A 12,939-nucleotide genomic window follows, 5' to 3' on the forward strand; every position below is an offset into this window, starting at 1 on the left:
GCTTCTCCAGAAAATCCCTTCAAAGGGGTGGGTGATGGTCGCAGCCTGTCTGGGTTGATGCCCATTTTTGTAAAGGCTTCCCAAAATAAAATGTCAGCAGAGCTTCCGTTGTCGACTAAAATTCACCTGGTTTTGTATTTGGCAGTCAAGAATAGTACTACCAATGCATCGTCGTGGGGGTATACCCTTATAGTCCTCGTTGCCGAAGGAGATCATGGGAGATGCCCCAAGTCTAGTGCACTTAGAAAGTCTTTCTATTGAAAAGACTTCATGGTAGCTAGTTTGACGGGCATGAGCTTTTCTTCCTGACGTTGTCGCACCTCCTCCAGCAAATCCTCCTGCTATGGTTCATATTTCCCCTAAAGGGGCTTGTTCTTGTCGGGGGATGTCTTGCCTCTACCCTCTATCCTGGCTCTATTTTTTCAAGCTTATGTTCCTCCTAGGTTTGCGCCCAAGCCCCTCTTCCTTCTTTTTTTAACACAGTCTGCTAGCATCCACTCAATCTCTCCGCTTCCTGCCAATTCTGCCACTCTTTTCTTCATTCTGGAGCAGTCTTCTACCCAATCAGTATCGGATTGATGATATTTGCAATAACATTGACCCCTAGAGGTTGGATGTCTATCCTTCCTTTTAGCTATTGGCTTTTCTTGTATGTTTAGGTTATTGTGGATGAGGCAAGCCCCATGATCCCGCTGGCTGGGATATCTCTCACTCCCTCCACTACCATGGTTTGAACTTTCTTCTTATACCTATTTGAATTTTTGGGTTCATGTTTTATTTCTTGCTTCCATGGTTCCAATAGTGCCTATAGCATATCCTCTGTATTAACATAGTCGTCAGCTCTATCCGTGAATTCCCTCAGGGTAGACGGAGTTTTTATGGCCAGGTCAGTCATGAATGGGCTTTGGGGCCATATGCCTCCTAACAAGGTGGCGAGTGTGATCTTCGGTGGTTAACTTTTCTTTATTAAATTTGGATAGATATGCCTTTAAGCTCTCTCCCCTTCCTTATGTATTATGGTCAGAAGATAATTTGTTGGGCGGTGGCGGCATCTACTTGCCATAAACTGAGTCAAAAACTGCTTAGCTAGCTCCTCAAAGCTACTAATGGTCCCTGGGCGTAGGGTTTTGAACCAACTCCGCACAATTCCCTTCAAAGTTAGGGGAAAGACTAGGCAAGTCACCTCCCTCAGAAAACCATAAAGGGTCATATGTGCTTTAAAGTTTTCCAACTGATCCATAGGATCCCTAGATCCATCATACATGTCAATTTGAGGGACTTTGAATCTAGGCGGGAGTGGTACCGCCATCACCTCATCACTGTAAGGAAGATCCATCCGATTTAGCAACTAATCTATGGATAAGGAGCCTCCTTACCTTTTCACCATCTCCTCATACTAGCCGACGATACTTTTGAGTTCATCATGCAACTTCTTCTCTTTTGGGTCCTCAGCATTGACCCTTTTTGTACTGAGGGCTTCCCTCTCGCCTTCTGTTTGTTCATGGCTAATTGGTGGCATAGCAGCATGTTCCTGCTTTAACACCTCATTTTCTTTTTGCAACTATTCTATCAGAGCTGTTGCTTTCCCTAATCTGTCCTCTACATTTGCCAATCATGCCTCCATTCCTGCTGTGCTCATTTCTAGATCTCTGTTTGATTGTGATTGCGTAGTTGTTGGCATGTGAAAATCACGCTGAAGTCTGAAGATATCCCACAGACAGCGCCACTGTAAAGGACATGTTTCACACCACCAACCACACAGATGACCTGCAACAAATGAGAGGGCAACACTGGTTGCCCTGGGAACACTCCAATGCCAAAGTCAGAATAATATGATGGGAAGTTTATGCTAAAGATGTGATAAGTGAAATTGAGTATTTGTTACCTCCTGTAGGCTATTTATAGAGTCACTGGAGGAAAAGATAACCATCCTTTGCGAATGAAGATAACCATCCTCTATGAACGAAGATAACCATCCTCTATGAATGAAGATGACCATTTTCCATGAGTAAATCCTCAACAATTTTTGTTATTAGTTATAGTGATCCCTTTCTTACCTAGCGGAGGTGTTTCTAGATAATGCCCTATGCCTGGGCTACCATAGGCTATTGGGCTTAAGGGTGTTATAAACTAGTATACAAATTGGGCTTCATCTTACCAAGGAGCAATGACATTGCTGGATTGTAGCTTTCTAGAAAAAGGCTATAAATGATGAAATGAAATCAATAGTTTATAATCAAACTTGGGAATTAGTGGATTTACCTCCTGATTGGAAACTAGTTGATTTACATCTTGGATCAAAGGTAATAGGGTATAAGTGGATTTAAGAAAGAAGCTTAATGTCGATGGTTCCATTAATAAACTCAAAGCAAGCTTAGTTGCTAAGGATATACAAAAGAAGAAGGTATGGATTATTTTGATACTTATGCCCCTATTGCACAAATATCCTTTGTTAGACTATCAATTTCTCTTGCATCTCTCAATGATCTACTGGTTCACTAAATGAATATGAAACATGCTTTTTAAAATGGCGACCTAGATGAAAAGATTTATATAGAGCAACCTGAGGGATTTATCATGACTAGTCATGAAAAGAAATTTGAAATTGATTAAATCTCTTTATGATTTGAAACAAGCTTTGTTAACATAAGACATGAAAAATTTGATAAAATAGTTTTATCTTATGGATTTAGAGTGAAAGATGCTGATAGGTGTGTATATTATAAAATAAATAGTAATATTTGAATGATTGTTTTTTTTTTTTTTTTTAATGATATCTTAATATTTGGAAGCAACCTTCAACATGTAGAAGAAGCTGAAAAGTCTCTTTCCACAATATTTGACATGAAAGATATGGGAAAGGCTAATGCAATCCTTGTGATCAAGGTTCTGAGAACATACAATGGTTTATCCATGGTACAAACTTATTGTATTGAGAAAGTAATCAAGAAGTGTGGTCATGAAGACCAAAAGCCAGTATCAACACCAAATGATCCTAGTTTTAAATTGAGAGAAAACATATGAAGATGTAGACCCCAAATAGAACATGCTAGTGTAATAGATAATTTAATGTATGTTATCCATTGAACTAGGCCTGATATTCGATTTGCTATTGGAATACTAAGTAGATGTACTAGAAATCCAAGTAAAGAGCATTGGGATGCAATTTCCTGAGCCCTAAAATATCTAAAGGCTGGGGGACTAAAAATAACGGTCTACTTTATCAAAGGGAACGCGTTGTATTAGAATGGTACTTGATCGGTGCAAAACTACAAGTGCACAGTATCGTAGTTTTATAATAAAGTGATAAGAAGAGTATCGTCCTCAGGGATTGGTACCTTACTTTTGCGAAATACCAAAATTATACTAATCTCAATTTTATCTAGAGGAATCACTAAGATTTTTGTAGTTGCAAATTAAACTAGATCAACTCAAAGAGAAATACGCAAAGGAAATAAAATTGACGTTCGAAGATCAAATTAATGGGAAAGAAAACTTCTACGAAATCGATTTCACCTAATTCTTCACTATGCTTTTCTCATCCAGCTAATTTAATTTAATTCTTTTTGTTCATTAGCAAATCTCTAATTCATCCAACAGCCTCTTTCGATAGTCAATTAGAAATTATTCTTGTTTATCAATTCGCACAAGAATATGCAAGTTAAATAATCAAGAAAGCAATAAGACCAATGATTTAATTACTACATAGGTTCATACAAGTCTTTCGATCTCTATACTTACCTATGCTGAAATATTCAAGATCTACCCTATGATTCCCTGTTTCGATAGCAAATCACAAGATTAATTATCATCTAATCAATAGCCAGTTAATTAGAAGCAATAAACTCAGAATAAATCAGATAAACAAAAAGAGAATTGCCTTAAATTAGCATAGACAATCAAGCATAGTTCGGAACTAGGTTACATCATTTTCCTAGAATGAATAAAATTTAGCTCATGCTAGAGATGAAATTCAACATAAACGAATTCCCCATAATTGTTCTGGGAAGATTGGAAGAAAATAAACACTGAAAAATACTCCTCGCAGCCGCAACTCGTCTTCAAAAATTCAAGGAAATGATTCAATGTTTTCTCCCGTCTGTGCTCGTGTATGATTCCAACGTACGTGCAATAATTGGAATTCCCTCTCCAAAACAGATGATTTTAATCCTTCTAGCTGTGTTTTTCTGTCCCAAAAAGTGTTCTTCAGTCAAAAAGTACGGCCATAGAGTGAAAAATCCCTTTTATATGGTGTGACGGCGGAAGACCCTAGATCTCTCAAAATATGATGTTCGCTCGAGCGGGGTGTCGAGCTCACATCGAGCGTTCAACTCTGCCTAATTTCGCTCGAGCGTCCTATCGAGCGCACATCGAGTGTTCGACTCTGCCTGATTTCGCTCGAGCGGCTAATGTCTCCGCTCGAGTGATCTTTGTTTTCCAGCAACCCGCTCGAGCTCACTGTCGAGCGGCAGTCAAGCGTTTGAATCTGCCTGAATTCGTTCGAGCGGCCAAAAGCCTCCGCTCGAGCGATCTTGTACAATCTGCAATACGAAATTTTGCAAGTCATCAAATACCCTCAAACTTACAACTTTGTTTGTCCTCAAACAAAAAGAAAAGCAAATGATAATTTAGGCAATATCAACTCGACCCCAAAGAGAAGTATTATCACTCACCAAGCTTTTATGAATTTAGATTTCATCACTAGTATCTTACTCTTTTAACATCAAAGATAGCAAGAAAATCAATTAAAAATTTTGTAATTTGTCAAGCAAGAGTTAGGCGTTTACTTCAACCTAAAGCTAAGACCTTGAGTGTGTGTGCTATAGTCAATTTAACCTCAAACCACCTGCAAACTCAGATAAAAGTAGAACAACCAAAATCAGAAGAATTCTCTTAAAACTTAACCCCATAAGTCCAATTTTTAGAAATCCTCTCCACTAATGTAGTCAACATCAAAATCAGAGATCAAAAAGTCTTTAATAAGGTTGTAATGATAGGCCACAGGGTGAGGGTTAAGAAAGAACTGGATATGGAAAATCAAAGCAAACTGGGAAAATACTTAGTGAAAAGAACACTAAAAGAGATACCCACATGATTCAAATCATAGCTCTTTCTTGGCAATATGCTCATACTTGTGGCATTATTATTGCTGTAATCACTGATGCAATACCAACAATTCCCTTAACAAAATCTGAGGTAATTCACACTTCGCTTAGCGACTTCTTTTTCTTTTCTTTTTTTTTTTCTTTTTTTTTTTTAAGTCACTTCCTTTCTTCTTCTTCTTCTTCTTCTTTGATCAAACAGAGCAAACATAATACGGTTCATCATGAAACAAATTTTCTCTTTTAAATGTACTCTCCACCAAAGTATTTTCTCAAACTATCAAAGGTAGATTCATTGTTTTTCAGGCTTAGAGCGGGCATGATTTATGTAGTTTAAAGAATAAATAAAGGCTTATGAAGGCTCAAGGGGGTTGACTATGGAAACACACCATGTAATGATGGCATGATATTTAGGACGGCTGGGAAAGCTTTTTGGTTATGCCAAAGAAATGCCTAGATCATTTCTCTAATATTTGGTCTCAACTAGGATTTCGCCTCAAGGACCCATCAATGGATTCTAGAGCAAAGCAAAATCGAACTTCCCTCTTTCAATTAATTCAACTTCTTCTCTTCATAAGCAAAATGGAATAAGAGAAAAATGACTATGTGCTCAATTATGTTCAAGGTCAAAGATTTAAACCAAAGTACCCACAAAACTCCACTTGACATAAAAGAAATTTTTGAAAATTTTTCTCAAAACCATCTTCAATCACAAATTTCAGAGTCATAGAGAATTAAATCTTACTCCAATGCATGCTTGGTAAGAGAATCAAACAACCCATCAACAACCCAAGACTTAGAACACAAGAGGATCAAATGACTATAGGAGTTTACACCCCCAAACTTAAACTAAACAATGTCCTCATTGTAATGCAAAAGTAAAAAGGATTGAAGAAATAAAAGGAACTTCCCTGATTTCATGATGAATCTTCCGTAGTTTAAAATTTTTTCAGCTCTTTATTCATGCTAAATAAATCTGCATCAAAAACCAAATTATTAAAACTAAATAAATAAAGATAATAAAATAAATGAAAGAATGAAAGATAGATCTATGGGTTGCCTCCCATAAGCGCTTGTTTTAAAGTCTACAGCCAGACTTTTCAATCATCATCAATTAGGATCTCCAAGAGGAATAAATGCATAGTTCCTCTCCATTTGTTCTCCATAGTAGTGCTTCAATCTCTGACCATTAACTCTGAAAGTATTCCCTGTCTTGTCCTTCAAATCTACTGCTCCAAAAGAGAAAACTTCATGAATTGTATAAGGACCTGTCCATCTTGATTTTAACTTTCCTGGGAAGAGTTTGAGTCGTGAATTGAGGAGTAAAACTTGTTGTCCTGGTGCAAACTTTCGCCTAAGAATCTGTTTGTCATGCCACTTCTTCGTCCTTTCTTTATAGATCTTTGCATTTTCATATGCATCATTCCGGAACTCTTCCATCTCATTCAATTGAAGAAGTCGCTTTTCACCTGCTGCCTTCAAATCAAAGTTAAACTTTTTTACAGCCCAATAAGCTCTATGCTCCAACTCCACAGGAAGATGACATGCCTTTCCAAACACTAATCGGTATAGAGACATCCCGATAGGTGTTTTAAAGGTTGTACGGTATGCCCACAAAGCATCATCAAGCTTCTTCGCCCAATCCTTTCTATTGGGTTTGACCGTCTTTTCAAGGATGTTCTTGATTTCTCTATTTGAAATTTCAGCTTGGCCATTAGTTTGAGGATGATAAACAAGTGCTATCTTGTGCTTTACACCATATTTAGAAAGAAGATTTTCAAACAACTTGTTGCAAAAGTGAGTCCCTTCATCACTAATAATAGCTCGTGGAGTGCCAAATCTTGTGAATATATTCTTGTGCAGAAATTTGAGCACTACCTTTGCATCATTTGTTGTTGTAGCAATTGCTTCCACCCATTTTGACACATAGTCAACTGCTAATAAGATATAAGCAAAACCAAAAAAAGGAGGAAAAGGCCCCATAAAATCTATTCCCCAAACATCAAACAACTCAACTTCTAAGATACCTTTCAATGGTAACTCATGACGCCTTGAAATATTTCCCATACATTGGCACCGGTCACAAGTTTTCACCAAAGTGTAACTATCACGAAAAATAGAAGGCCAAAAGAACCCACTTTGAAGTACCTTAGCTGCTGTACGGGTGGCTCCAAAGTGTCTTCCATATGATGATGAATGGCAATGATGGAGGATGTCTTGCATCTCTTCTTCTGGCACACATCTTCTAATGATTTGATCAGGGCATCTTTTGAACAATAAAGGCTCATCCCAAAGATAATAATTCACATCATGCAAGAACTTCTTACGTTGATGGTAAGTAAGATCAGGTGGTAAAACTTTACAAGCTAGGTAGTTAACAATATCAGCATACCACGGAAGCTTGATCTCACATGCAAACAACTACTCATCAGGGAATGCCTCTTGGACCACTGAATCTGTTTTTTCTTCCTCTTGCTCTAACCGAGAGAGATGGTCAGCCACTAAATTTTCACTTCCTTTCTTGTCTCGAATCTCCAAATCAAATTCATGAAGAAGTAGGATCCAACGAATTAGTCTAGGCTTAGCATCCTTCTTGCCAAACAAATAGCGAAGTGCTGCATGATCAGTGAACACTATCACCTTTGTACCAATGAGGTAAGACCGAAATTTATCACAAGCAAACACCACAGCAAGCATCTCCTTCTCAGTTGTCGTATAATTCAATTGAGCTTCATTCAATGTCCGGATTGCATAATAGATGGCTCTAAACAACTTGTCTCGCCTTTGCCCCAACACTGCTCCAATTGCAAAGTCACTTGCATCGCACATAACTTCAAAAAGTTGACTCCAATCAGGCACAATCACAATTGGTGTTGAAATTAGTTTCTCCTTGAGTGCATTAAAGGCCTGCAAACAAACAACATCAAAGTCCAATGTAGAATTTTTCTCAAGAAGATTACATAAAGGTTTAGAGAGTTTAGAAAAATCCTTGATAAATCTTCTATAAAATCCCGCATGTCCCAGAAAACTTCTGATTCCCTTCACATTCTTTGGAGGTGGTAGTTTCTCTTTGGTTGCAATTTTGGCTCGATCCACCTCAATTCCTTTAGATGACACTCTATGGCCAAGCACGATCCCTTCTTGAACCATGAAATGACACTTCTCCCAGTTCAGGACTAGATTTTTATCTTCACATCTCTGCAAAACAAGAGCTAAGTTATGCAAACAATGATCAAAAGATGTGCCAAAAACTGAAAAATTATCCATGAAAACTTCCATTATATCTTCCACCATATCAGAAAAGATAGCCATCATGCAACGTTGAAATGTCGCAGGGGCGTTGCACAATCCAAAGGGCATCCTCCTAAAAGCAAACGTTCCATAGGGGCATGTGAATGTAGTTTTCTCTTGATCTTCAGGAGCTATAGCAATCTGATTATACCCCGAATAACCATCCAAAAAACAATAGTAGGAGTACCCAGCCAATCGATCCAACATTTGATCAATGAATGGAAGTGGAAAATGATCAGTCCTTGTTGCTTTATTCAACTTGCGGTAATCCATGCATACACGCCATTCCGTGACCGTTCTTGTAGGAATGAACTCATTATTGTCATTTTTCACCACCGTCATTCCACCCTTTTTTGGTACAACTTGCACTGGACTTACACATGAGCTGTCTGAAATAGCATAAATGATTCCAGCATTAAGGAGTTTCAAAATTTCAGCTCTCACTACTTCCTTCATTGCTGGATTTAATCTTCTTTGGTGCTTGATCGTTGGCTTGTAAAGCTCCTCCATTAAAATCTTGTGCATATAAATGGAGGGACTTATTCCTTTTATGTCAGAAATAGTCCATCCCAAGGCTGTTCTATGCTCCCTCAACACACGCAGCAACTTTTTCTCTTCTTCGGGTGTAAGTGATGTAACAACAATCACTGGAAAGGTATCACTATCACCCAAGAACGCATAGCGAAGATGCTCAGGTAATTGTTTCAACTCCGGAGTTGTATTTTTCTGCATCTTTTCTTTAGCATTTCCAGATTCAACCTTTGGTACCACCGGCTCTAGCTTCCCCACTTCATTACTAAGTGATGTAACCTGCTGCAATGCTCCCAAAGCAAAAACATAGTGGAGAAATTCTTCACTAACAAAAGGCAAGTCAGATTCACAAACAGCAGAATGATTAAAATCAAAAGCATGAGATGAAGTGGTGATACATCGTTCTAGGTGATCAGATGGCATATCTGTTGAGTAATGTGGAGTTTGGTCCACATCGCTCGAGCGGAGGCACTGGCCGCTCGAGCGAAGTCAGGCAGAGTCGAACGCTCGATGTTGGCTCGACAGTGAGCTCGAGCAGGAGGAGTTCGCTCGAGCGGAGGCATTGGCCGCTCGAGCGAAATCAGGCAGAGTCGAACGCTCGACGACAGCTCGACAGTGGGCTCGAGCGGGATGCGGAAGGGAAGTTCGCTCGACGCGCGCTCGACACGCCGCTCGAGCGAACATGCGATTTAGGGATTCCGCCGTTTGAACTATAAATATGATTTTTGCCTCTTAAGTCTGTAATAGAGCAGCTACGAAAACACTGTGGATGAACAGTGTTGTGACCCATCTTGTAGTGTGATTCCTCAATAATAAAATCCTCTGCAGCTCCCGTGGACGTAGGCAATTTGCCGAACCACGTACATCTTGTGTCGTGTGTGATTGCGTGTGTGATCGTTTTTCTCATTCGGTGTTATTTCAATTCATTGTCATCGTTTTTCACAACAATTGGTATCAAGAGCCAAGGTTCGGGTCTGAGGAGAAACGATGGCTGGAGATGAATTGAAGGTATCGGGGATCGAGAAGTTTGATGGCACGGATTTTGGATACTGGAGGATGCAGATAGAGGACTACCTCTATGGGAAGAAACTTCATCTTCCACTATTGGGGCAGCAACCGGAAAAGATGGATGATGCTAGTTGGAATCTGTTGGATCGACAGGTTCTGGGGGTTATTCGATTAACCCTGTCGAGATCCGTTGCACACAACGTCATCAAGGAGAAGACGACGGCGGATCTCATGGCGGCTTTGTCAGGTATGTATGAAAAGCCGTCAGCGAATAACAAGGTACATCTGATGAAAAAGTTATTCAATTTGAAAATGACAGATAGTACGTCTGTTGCACAACATCTGAATGATTTTAATACTATCACAAATCAATTGTCGTCTGTTGAAATTGAATTTGATGATGAGATACGTGCACTGATACTATTGGCTTCATTGCCAAATAGTTGGGAAGCCATGAGAATGGCTGTTAGTAATTCTGCTGGTAAAAATAAACTGAAATATGATGATATTCGTGATTTGATTTTGGCTAAGGAGGTGCGCAGGAAAGATTCAGGCGAGACCTCGGGTTTGAGTTCAGCCCTGAATGTTGAATCTCGAGGGAGATCACATGACAGGAATTCAAACAGAGGAAGATCAAAATCAAAGTATAGGGGCAAGAGCAAGTCGAGGCCTGGTCAGCAGTCAACTTGCTGGAATTGTGGCAAAGCTGGCCACATAAAGAAAAACTGCAAAAACCCCAAGAAGACGGAGAATGATAGTGCTAATGTGGTAACTGAAGAAGTACAGGATGCACTATTGCTTGCAGTTCATAGTCCAGTTGATGACTGGATACTGGATTCAGGGGCTTCTTTCCATACATCTTCCCACTGGGAACTAATGAGGAATTATGTTGCAGGTGATTTTGGGAAGGTATATTTGGCTGATGGTGAGGCTCTGAACGTAGTGGGGATAGGAGACATTGACATTGCACTCCCTGGCAAGAACAAATGGACCTTGCAAAAGGTCAGGCACATTCCTGAGTTGAAGAAGAACCTCATTTCTGTTGGGCAGCTTGATGAGTGTGGTCATTCAGTGGTGTTCTCAGATAGCACCTGGAAGGTCACAAAAGGGGCATTGGTACTAGCTCGGGGTAAGAAAACTGGTACACTTTATATGACTACTGGTTTAATTGACACTATTGCTACTACCGTTGCAGAGAGCACAGCAGATTTGTGGCATTGTAGGCTTGGCCATATGAGTCAGAAGGGCATGACGTAACTTCTGTCTAGAGGCAAGCTACCAGAACTGAAGACAGTTGATCTCGGTATGTGTGAGAGTTGTGTTATGGGGAAGCAAAAGAAGGTCAGCTTCTTGAAAAGTGGCAGGACGCCAAAGACAGGAAGACTTGATCTTGTGCACACAGATGTGTGGGGTCCTTCTCCAGTTGCATCTCTTGGAGGTTCTCGCTACTATGTTACGTTCATTGATGACCATAGTAGAAAGGTATGGATTTATTTTTTGAAACATAAATCTGAAGTATTTAATGTTTTCAAAATTTGGAAAGCCATGGTTGAGACAGAGACAGGCTTGAAACTGAAGTGTTTGAGGTCTGACAATGGTGGTGAGTATGTTGATGGCGGGTTCAAGGAGTACTGTGCAGCTCAGGGTATCAGAATGGAGAAGACCATTCCTGGGACACCACAGCAAAATGGAGTTGCTAAGCGTATGAACAGGACCATTAATGAGCGTGCTAGAAGCATGAGGTTGCACGCTGGACTACCACCCACTTTCTGGGCAGATGCAGTCAGCACTGCCGTTTATTTGATAAACAGAGGGCCATCAGTTCCACTGGATTGTGGATTGCCTGAGGAGGTTTGGAGCGGGAAAGAGGTTAAGTTTTCTCACCTTAAAACCTTTGGTTGTCTTTCTTATGTGCTTGTTGATTCTGAACCTCGCAGTAAGCTTGAGGCTAAGTCAAAGAAATGCTATTTCATTGGCTATGGAGACGAGGCATTTGGCTATCATTTCTGGGATGATCAGGGTCGGAAAATCATAAGAAGCAGGAATGTGATTTTCAATGAGAAAATGATGTACAAGGATAAGTCGAGTACAGTTCCTGCAGTAGCTCCTCAGGAGTCCGAGTTTGCAAGATTGGATGACCTACCAGAGGTCACAGTGCAGTGTAGAGATGAGAGTGACGGGGAGAGTGGGTCCAGTACACCCATTCCTATTATTCCGCAGGCAGTTTCAGAACCATCTACTCCTACAGTTGCAGTTCGCAGGTCAGTTAGGACTATACGTCCCCCACAGCGTTTCTCACCTACTTTGAATTACATTCTGTTGACAGATGGTGGAGAACCGCAGAGTTATGAAGAAACCTTGCAAGATGAGAATTCTAGCAAGTGGGAGCTGGCCATGAAAGACGAGATGGATTCCTTGCTAGGGAATCAGACATGGGAGTTGACAGAACTTCCATCAGGGAAGAAGGCATTACACAACAAGTGGGTGTACCGGGTGAAAATTGAGCATGATGGCAGTAAGAGGTACAAGGCTAGACTTGTTGTAAAAGGCTTTCAGCAAAAGCAGGGTATTGACTACTCTGAGATCTTTTCTCCTGTGGTAAAGATCACAACTATCAGGATGGTACTGGCTATGGTTGCCACTGAAGATCTATTTCTTGAGCAGTTAGATGTGAAGACAGCTTTTCTTCATGGAGACCTTGAAGAAGACATCTACATGCACCAGCCTGAGGGGTTTGTGGTACAGGGAAAGGAAGGTTCAGTTTGCAGACTGAAGAAGAGCTTGTATGGCCTGAAGCAAGCTCCTAGACAGTGGTACAAGAAATTTGACAACTTTATGCATAGTGCAGGGTATATTAGATGTCAGGCAGATCACTGTTGCTATGTCAGGCATTTTGACAATTCTTACATTATTTTGCTGTTGTATGTGGATGACATGCTTATTGCAGGGGCTAGTATTGATGAGATCAATAATTTGAAGAAGCAGATGTCGGAGCACTTTGCAATGA

The sequence above is a fragment of the Carya illinoinensis genome, chromosome 9 (assembly GCF_018687715.1).
Source record: "Carya illinoinensis cultivar Pawnee chromosome 9, C.illinoinensisPawnee_v1, whole genome shotgun sequence".
NCBI classification, from domain to species: Eukaryota; Viridiplantae; Streptophyta; class Magnoliopsida; order Fagales; family Juglandaceae; genus Carya; species Carya illinoinensis.